Source organism: Octopus bimaculoides, chromosome 9, assembly GCF_001194135.2.
Source record: "Octopus bimaculoides isolate UCB-OBI-ISO-001 chromosome 9, ASM119413v2, whole genome shotgun sequence".
NCBI classification, from domain to species: Eukaryota; Metazoa; Mollusca; class Cephalopoda; order Octopoda; family Octopodidae; genus Octopus; species Octopus bimaculoides.
This window is the reverse complement of record NC_068989.1, coordinates 82,283,873-82,293,023: the sequence shown is the minus strand read 5'-3', so window position 1 is coordinate 82,293,023 and position 9,151 is coordinate 82,283,873. Positions and strand designations below refer to the sequence as shown.

General features: G+C 36.8%; 1 protein-coding gene across 2 annotated transcripts in view; it reads left to right on the top strand.

The window, feature by feature from the left end:
* Positions 1-349: 349 nt before the first annotated feature.
* The window catches only part of LOC106877701 (rho GTPase-activating protein 21), a 373,680-nt gene continuing 364,878 nt past the window's right edge, over positions 350-9,151 (top strand). For both annotated transcript variants that reach the window (XM_052970828.1, XM_052970827.1), the window contains exon 1: positions 350-651. The gene's annotated coding sequence lies outside the window, so the exon portion shown is untranslated. The remainder of the gene's footprint in view (positions 652-9,151) is intronic.

Genomic DNA, 9,151 nt, shown 5'->3' with positions numbered 1-9,151 from the left:
TGTTATAGTAGTAGTAGTAGTAGTAGTGGTGGTGGTGGTGGTGGTGGTGATTGTGTTGTCGGTGGCAATTTCTGTGAAATGTTATAGTAGTAGTAGTAATGATGATGGTGGTGGTGGTGGTAATGCGTGAAGTGATAATGGCGGTGAAGGCTGTGGTGCAGCTCTCAACGACAGTGTGATAGTGGTGACGGAGATATTGCTTACACACGCACGCACGCGGGCGCGCGCATATCAACAGCAGCAGCAGCACCACCACCAACAACAACAACAGCAGCAGTTGCTACAGTAGCAGCGGTGTTGGTGACGGACTTCTTCTCCTCCTCCTCTCTCTCTCTTTCTGTGTACACAACTCAGTTGTATTACCTCTGTTGCTAAACACCATAGACCACAGTTGCTGCCTCTTTTAACTACAACATCTGTCCTACTAGCTTCACATTTCCGGCATCTCATATACCCCGGTCAACATTAATACCTTTATATATATATATATACATACATACACACACACACATATATATATATATATTTATAACGTGGTTATATACATCACTCAAGCATGCACTCATATATATAATTCTATAATATATATACATTTGTGTTTATATACACGTTGTTTGCCATGGGATATTTCAATTGAGAATGTATACAAATGTAAGTATAATGATAATTTATCTTTTCCTATTTAATATATAAATATATATAGATATACATAAATATATATAAATATATATATATATATATATATATCATGTATGTATCTATCTCTTCACACTATACACATACACATACATACATTTATTTATATATATTATACACGCGCCCTCACACACATATAACTCGCACTTGCTAGCATTAAGAAGATATTTAATTCTATGTTTTTATTTAAGCTTGCCGCGATTTAACTCTTAAATTTCACCATTATTTTACAATATTTACCAGAATGGAAATTGGACGATTTTGTTTTCTGGTTTTTTTTTACCCCCAATTATTCCTCAATTTTACCATATTTTGATGTAGTTTTTAATTCTATAATCATTGAGTGTTTTAGGACATTTCCTTTCGCTTAATATTATTGCTTCTATAATCAATTATCTTGTTTTGTATTGGTGTTACGAAAAAAAAGAAAGAACCACCAGAATATTGTAAAGTCAACCCAATTCTTTCCATTCTTATTAATTGTAATTAAAAAAAAAAATATCCTGTTTTATGTGGGCACACGTCAGCTTGTAGTGAGCGGACGGTAAGTCGGGGTTTATTTTATAATGTGGCACACTCGTTAAAATAATCCCCGACTTTTGGCCACTTATTACATGTTTTTGGCAGTCGAACGGGAAGAAATGACAAGAAATTTTTTTTTTTAAATGCCGAATCCAAAGTATTTGATTGACTGCCGCTCCTCTCATGTGTGTAAAAGTCCCTCGTTAATTGGAAGGTTGCGGGGCTCTACCATAAACCCTCAGCAATAGTCATATATATAACAATATATATATATACATATTGTCATATATATGACTATATATATATCCTATCCAGAAACCTTGTTTTGTCCACACCAAACGGCTACAATCCTTTCCTGTTTGGGCGGAATTCTTGCCTCATTTATTGCGAAACCGTTGTATCATATGTGTGTGTGTTATACATTCATGATTGGGCTTATGTGTATACGATCTGTTACGTTCGTGTATAGTAATTATGGAAAAGTGTTGTGTTGTGAGATTCATGCCTCTGCGTTATTGTTGTTATCGTTATTATTATCATCATCATCATCATCATTAATAATGTACATATACATACGGCAAAAACACGAGCCGGTTATATCTATCTATGTGTATGTGTGTACGATATGTACGTTTGCATTATGTATGTATGTAGGTATCCACATCTATAAATACATGTGTCCCGTATACATTTGGGGAAGTGCTTGCTACTGTAGAGTTTTGCTGACCACTACATTGAGAACAGAATTGAGAGGACGAAAACTGCGCGGTAGCCCGTTATATATATATATATATATATATATATATATATACACACACACACACACACACACACACACACACACACACACACACACACACACACACACACACACACATATATACACACCAATGTTGTATGTTGCATACAGGGGAAATTATAAACATTGAGAAAGCTAAAAACTGGTTCTTATCGCATGAAGTCCCTCACAATGTTTGTTCTGCACCGAGTTACAGGTACACCCTTGTGACTTTCTCCATCCCGAATCTTGTAAACTAATGACTGACCCATTTGAAACGTGTAACTTCTGACACCATTGTGATATAATTCGTGTGTGTAGAATGCATTTATATGTGTGTATGTGTATATACACATACATATGTACATTACACACATACCTATCTAAAATTTAGCATTTTTTATATATGTAACAACTGTTAACATTAAATGAATAAAGGCTTTTCCACGTGTAGAGCCTGATGCTTATAATTTTAATTAATTATTTAATTAATTTTAGTCACAGTACTTCATAGCTTCAACACTCATCAACTTTGATGAAGCCAACGAGTGGTGAATCTTCGAAGTTACTATCAATAAAATTATCAAATACACCCATAAATACACACACAAACACACACACACATACATATAGAGAGAGAAATACAGGTATATTAACTACTAAACTGCATAAATTCTTGATTAATTACATCTCTGCCTCGAGAGGATATATCATAATTACCAAATAGCAATTAAAACCAGCTGCATATGCGAAGGGCAGATGATCTCAATCAAGAAGTCTCCAAATTTGAGATACCATTAAAAAAGGACAGATTTATTGTCTAAAGATAAGAGGACAGTCATAGAGACATGTTTCTGCCTTGATAGGTGTCATCAGCATACCAATTGTCCAACCTTATGTTCAGTGACTAAGGCACATTGGCATGTACAAAAAAGAGTGGAACACAATTACGGCTGAGGTAACTTGCATAATGTAAATGAAATTGAGCTAAGAGAAATAACCAAGAATGGCCAGCAGCATGTACTTCAACCACAAAGACAAATACAGATATACCAAATAATATACAACATAAAATTTTGATTTATGTTGTATGGTATTTAATATACCTCCAACTCATCCACACATGTATTTCACCCAGGTGCATAGAGATTTTACAGATATAAGCATGGCTGCATGGTTAAGAAGTTCACAACCACATGGTTTCAGGTTCAGTCTTTGGGTAAATGTCTTCTGTTACAGCTCCAGTCTAAACAAAGCCTTGTGAGTGATTTTGGTAAATAGAAACTGTGTAGAAGACGACGAACTGGCAGAAACATTAGCACGCTGGGCGAAATGTTACGTTCTGAGTTCAAATTCCGCCGAGGTCGACTTTACCTTTCATCCTTTCGGGGTCGATAAATTAAGTACCAGTTACGCACTGGGGTCGATGTAATCGACTTAATCCCTTTGTCTGTCCTGGTTTGTCCCCTCTATGTTTAGCCCCTTGTGGGCAATAAAGAAATAAGAAACTGTGTAGAAGCCCGTTGTGTGTATGTGTGTGTATCTGTATGTGCGTGCATGTTGCATTTGTACCCTCACTGCTTGACAGCCAGTGTTTGTTTGTTTATATCCACTTACTTAGCAGTATGGCAAAAGCGATTGATAGAATAAGTACCCAACTTAAAATTAAATTCTGGGGTCGATTGCTTTGACTAAATCCTTCAAGGCTGTGCCCAAGCCTGGCCGTAGTCCAATGACTGAAACAAGTAAAAGAGTAAAAGATTGTATGTAAGTGTGGTTTGTGCATGCACACACGTATGTGTGTATATATGTACATGCACACACAATCATAAATATCTGTATATAAGAAATAATTATTCAATGTAAGTTATCTCGTCTCTACCAGCCTTATACATCTCCAAGTATTTCCTTATCAGGCTCATAGCTTTAAAAGATGATTATGTACTAAATGAGGTGCCCTGAACATTCTTAACTATCTGAAACTTCATTCTTAGTTGGGGAAAGAAAGCAAAAAGAATTGTTGACAAATCACACAGTCAAAGCAAGACAACTTCCAGACCATAAGAAGTCTATCTCTGAAAGACAAGGAGGCAACCATGGACTTGTGTCAGCCCTACCAGACCTCATCAAGCCTCCCTTGTTAACATATATATCAAACAACCCACCAACTACCAGAAACCTTACCTCTTCTTCCTGTCAGGTACAAAACTTTAGAGCTGCCAATGAAAGGTAGCTCTGGAAGGATTGTATGTGTGTGTGTATATACATGTATATAATTTCTGTCATTTGACTGTGGCCATTCTGGAATACTGCCTAATATATACATTATTTACAATTGACAGATATTTGTCCTCCTCTTGTTTGTTGTTAACACAATGTTTCGGCTGATATACCCTCCAGCCTTCATCAGGTGTCTTGGAGAAATTTCAAACCGGAATTCTCATTCCTAAGGTATTTTTCGATGTTGTTGTTGTTATTATTATTCAGGTCACTGCCTGGAATCGAACTCGGAATCTTGGGATTAGTAACCCGTGCTCTTAACCACTATGCCATATGCTCTAACCCTAACCCTAACCCATGGGCATATGGCGTAGTGGTTAAGAGCGCGGGCTACTAACCCCAAAATTCCGAGTTCGATTACCTGAATAATAATATCGAAAAATACCTTAAGAATGAGAACCCAGGTTCAAAATTTCCCCAAGACACCTGATGAAGGCTGGAGGGTATATCAACCGAAACGTTGTGTTAACAAGCAAGATGAGGACAAATATCCATCAATTGTAAATAATGTACATAATTCCTCATCTCTTAAATATAGAACTACCTTATATATATATGTATATATATATATATTTATATATGAATAAAGGCAAGTTGATGTAAGACGGAGGGTAATTACAAGTTGATGTAAGACAGAGGGTAATTAGCTGGATTCCACATGGGCTAAGAGCCCAAATTATTCTGGTTTAGTAACAGTGGCAGAGTTAATGGAGGCAAAGAAATGAAGTAACTGAGATAATCAGGGTATTTAGCAGAATAAAGCTTAAATCTGAACCAATTGTATTAACAAAGCAAGCAACAGTTATTTATGCATATACACCACGATCAGGACTAATATGTATATATTGTCCTAGTGGGTAGTTGTCATCGGGGGTAATTGTCCTGATACGCATTTTGAAATCTACTTTTCCATGCTTGTCTGGGTCAGATGAGATTTGTAGAGGCAGATTTTCTGCAGTCAGATACTCTTTCCGTCACCAATCTTCACTTGTTTCTAAGCAAGATTATATTTTCCCCTTGGTCTGGGTTTTTTTTCAAAGAACATTAACAGACTTCACTGCTCATATGACAGTGAAGTTTGCTTGTAATCAGTGTAATCAGGACAAAGAGACACATACCATTATGCATGTGCATACACTTACACACATGATATATAAGTACATGTGCATGTGTGTGCATTTATATACAATACATGTGTGTGTATATGTATGCATGTGTGGATTTATGTATGATAAGGTTCTTTTCAGTTTCTGTCTACCAATTTATTTACAAAGCTTTGGTTAACTTGGCACTATAAGAGAAGACACTTGCCTAAGGTGCCATGTTGTGGAAATGAATTGGAAGCCATGGAAATGTGAAGCAAAGTTATTGACCACACAGCCACACAAATCCGTACTTCTGTACACACACATATGATGCAAAAATGAAAATAAAAATTATGAAGACAAAGTAAAAAAAACAAAAAAAAAACATACAGAGTCTATTAGATTTATGCTCAGGAAAAATAGAAGAGAAATTCTGTTATATTTCCAAGCATACACTCTTCTACAGAAAGACAAGTGCGAAAATAGAGAGGGCAATAAACAAATGTATGTCAATTAGTTGATCACCACTTGCTCACTTTCTCAAGATTATCCAGTGAATCCAATCATGACACTCTCCTCTTTCATTTCTGGATACTTTGTTAACTGTACATCCAAATCCATGAAGTGAAGCTCTGGTTGGAAATGAGACATGTATATGGTTGGTAGGAGATGCCAGATATCTACCTCTTTTTAACATTTCTGTTGGTAGTGCTTGTGTGTCTCGCCTCTTTGTCTTCTACCTACCTGTTCTGGTAGATGCATGTGCTATGTATGAAAGATGTTTGTTGTATAAAGAAGTACTGAGTCCTTGAAGTGGTTGGAACTTGTGGAAGAGCAAGACCTAGAAAGAAATCATGACAACTAATCACAGGAAAGCGAACCTCACAAACAAGAATGGCTTTTTTTTTTCTTAGGGAGTCTGTTTGATCCCATTGGCCACTGTCTGTTCCCCTATCGTCATAAGTAGATGAAGTAGTACTACTATGAGGGAGTACTTCCGGGTTGTTAGATCTTAGCTATTGTAGTTGTTACTATGGATGACTTGGCTTTAATGTTTGTGTCTGGGGGAGAAGGCTTTAGGTTATCATGGTCTACTCTTGGTAATGAGGATAGGATAATTTCATTTGCTAACTCATGAGTTGTGTCTGGTGCTATCCTAGGACCAAAACTTACATGATTTGTGATAGATGCCTTTTGTTTTGGATTTTCTGTACAGAATATTTTCAGATGAGTTTCGCTTCCACCTGTGTAACAGCTGGGCTGTTTGTTGTGAATACTGAACGTTTTCTTCCACTCAACACCTTCTACGAGACACAGTATTGATTTGTGATCTTGCAAAGTCATGAGGACCTGTATATTAATAGTGATTGCACCTAACTACATATCACCAAAGGTTACATCTGTGCTTACCACCCGTCTATATTGAGTCACAAAGGTGGCACAAATGTCACCAATGTCCCTGATGGTGGTCCTTGTGTTTCACATATTGTGTTTGGACCTTTTGCCCCGTCCTCTAAAGCATTCAGGTTACCCTGTCAAATGTAAAGTTTATTTATTCACATTGTTTTGAATTAGTCATGCATTACCTCATCGTTAGAAGAATTCAATGATGTGATTGTTTATTTTTAGAATGACATTGTAGGGTAGGTGTGAGAGTTTGGATCTGGCCAGTTTGAACATAAAACAGGTAGAATATTTGGGACCGATATGGCTGGTTTAAATGTTAAAGGGTTAAATATTACTCATAGTGTCATATGCACCCCATCCTCTCCCAGTAAAGGATATTTCATTTGAAATATTTTCCAGAGTTCTCTCTAATTTGTATTTAGATGGAATCAGGAAATCTATTGTGTCTTTCACAAGATATAGGTATGTTAGTTTCCTTTTCTCATGAACCCCTGTAATTGATTGTGGAAAACTGGCCCCAATCCAGAAAACAAAGTGTTGCCAAACCTTTGAATTCTCTGCAAATTGTTTCATATCTAGACTTTTCTTTCTTTTTCTTTAACCTTTCTTCTTTTTTTTGTTGATAAAACATCAGCAAAAGACAATTTATTATTGTTCACATTTCCACCTGAAAAGATACATGTATGCTTGTTGCTGTTGAGTTAAAATAACTGTTTTCTCTTTGTTCATTCATGTTTTTTAACATCTTGTATTGTACTCAAATTCTTTTGGTTTGTTTATTTTCTATGTGTGGAAATGTATCATTTTGTATATTTTTGGTTTCCTTTTAGAGAATTTGGTGTAAAATCTTTATGGTCATTGCTGTTTTGTCAGTAACATGAGAAGAAAAAAATACAATTTTGTCTAAAAATAAAACACAAACCTTATTTTTACTTTTGCCAACTCCTGTAAGGGGAGACTCCAAACTATAGAAAATTACCTCTATAACATGTATTTTTAGTAAGTCTTTATTAATCTCGTAAAACCCTTTTTGCTTCGTTGAGAGAGAGAGAGAAAGAGAGAGACTTGTAAAAGAGTTCTACTTTATCAGTAGTAAATAAGGATAATGCTAATAATTCTTTCAAATTTTGGCACAGGACCCACAGTTAGTGGGAGTTGATTACGTTGACCCCAGTAGTCAACTGGTACTCATTCTACCAAGCTGGAATGAGTAAATAAAGCAGTTGACCCCAGAGGAATTTGAACTCAGAATGTAAAACCAGAAGAAATGTCTCTAAGTATTTTACTTGACACTCTCACCATCTTACTACTACTACTACTAAATAATAACCCTTTCTATTGAAGGCACAAGGTCTGAAATTTAGTGGGGAGGGGACTAGTTTATTACATCAACCCCAGTGCTTCACAGGTACTTAATTTATCAACCCTGTAAGGATGAAAGACAAAGTTGACCTCAGTGGAATTTGAGCTCAGAACGTAGCAACAGGCGAAGTTCCACTGAACATTTTGTCCTGTGCACCAACTATTCTGTGAGCTCACCACCTTATAGCTTCCAGTATGAGCACAAGGCCTAAAATTTTGGAGGAAGAGAGTAGTCAATTGCATTGACCCCAGTACTCAACTGGTATCTGTTTTATCGACCCTGAAAGGATGAAAGGCCAAGTCAACCTTGGCAGCGTTTGAACTCAAAATGCCAAAAGAAAATGCCACTAAGCATTTTGTTTGATGCTCCAGCGATTCTGCCAGCTTTCTACTTTAACCCATTTTAATGCCAACTCACCTGAGACCACACCTGGTTTTATAATTACAGACTTTCTATTTTAAAGTGATTTCAATTAAAACCTTCCATCAAAATTTCTTGCTATTTTATGATTCAAACACCAGCTTCAGTAATGACAAAATTATTTGACGAACTTCTTCAAGACAGTTTATTCCAACAGAAATATAGTAACAAAAGGTTTACTACTACTACTACTACTATAAATAATAATAATGTACATACATTATTATGTGCAGGAGTGGCTTTGTGGTAAGTAGCTTGCTTACCAACCACATGGTTCTAGGGTCGGTCCCACTGCGTGGCATCTTGGACAAGTGTCTTCTATTATAACCTCAGGCCGACCAAAGCCTTGTGAGTGGATTTGGTAGACGGAAACTGAAAGAAGCCTGTTGTGTATATATATGGACTGGTTCTTGTGCGGGTGGCACATGAGATGCACCATTTTGAGCGTGGCCGTTGCCAGTACCGCCTGACTGGCTCCTGTAGGATTTTCGAGCGAGATCGTTGCCAGTGCCCCTGGACTGGCTTGTGCGGGTGGCACATAAAAGACACCATTTCGAGCGTGGCCGTTTTCGTGCGGGTGACACGTAAAAGCACCCACTA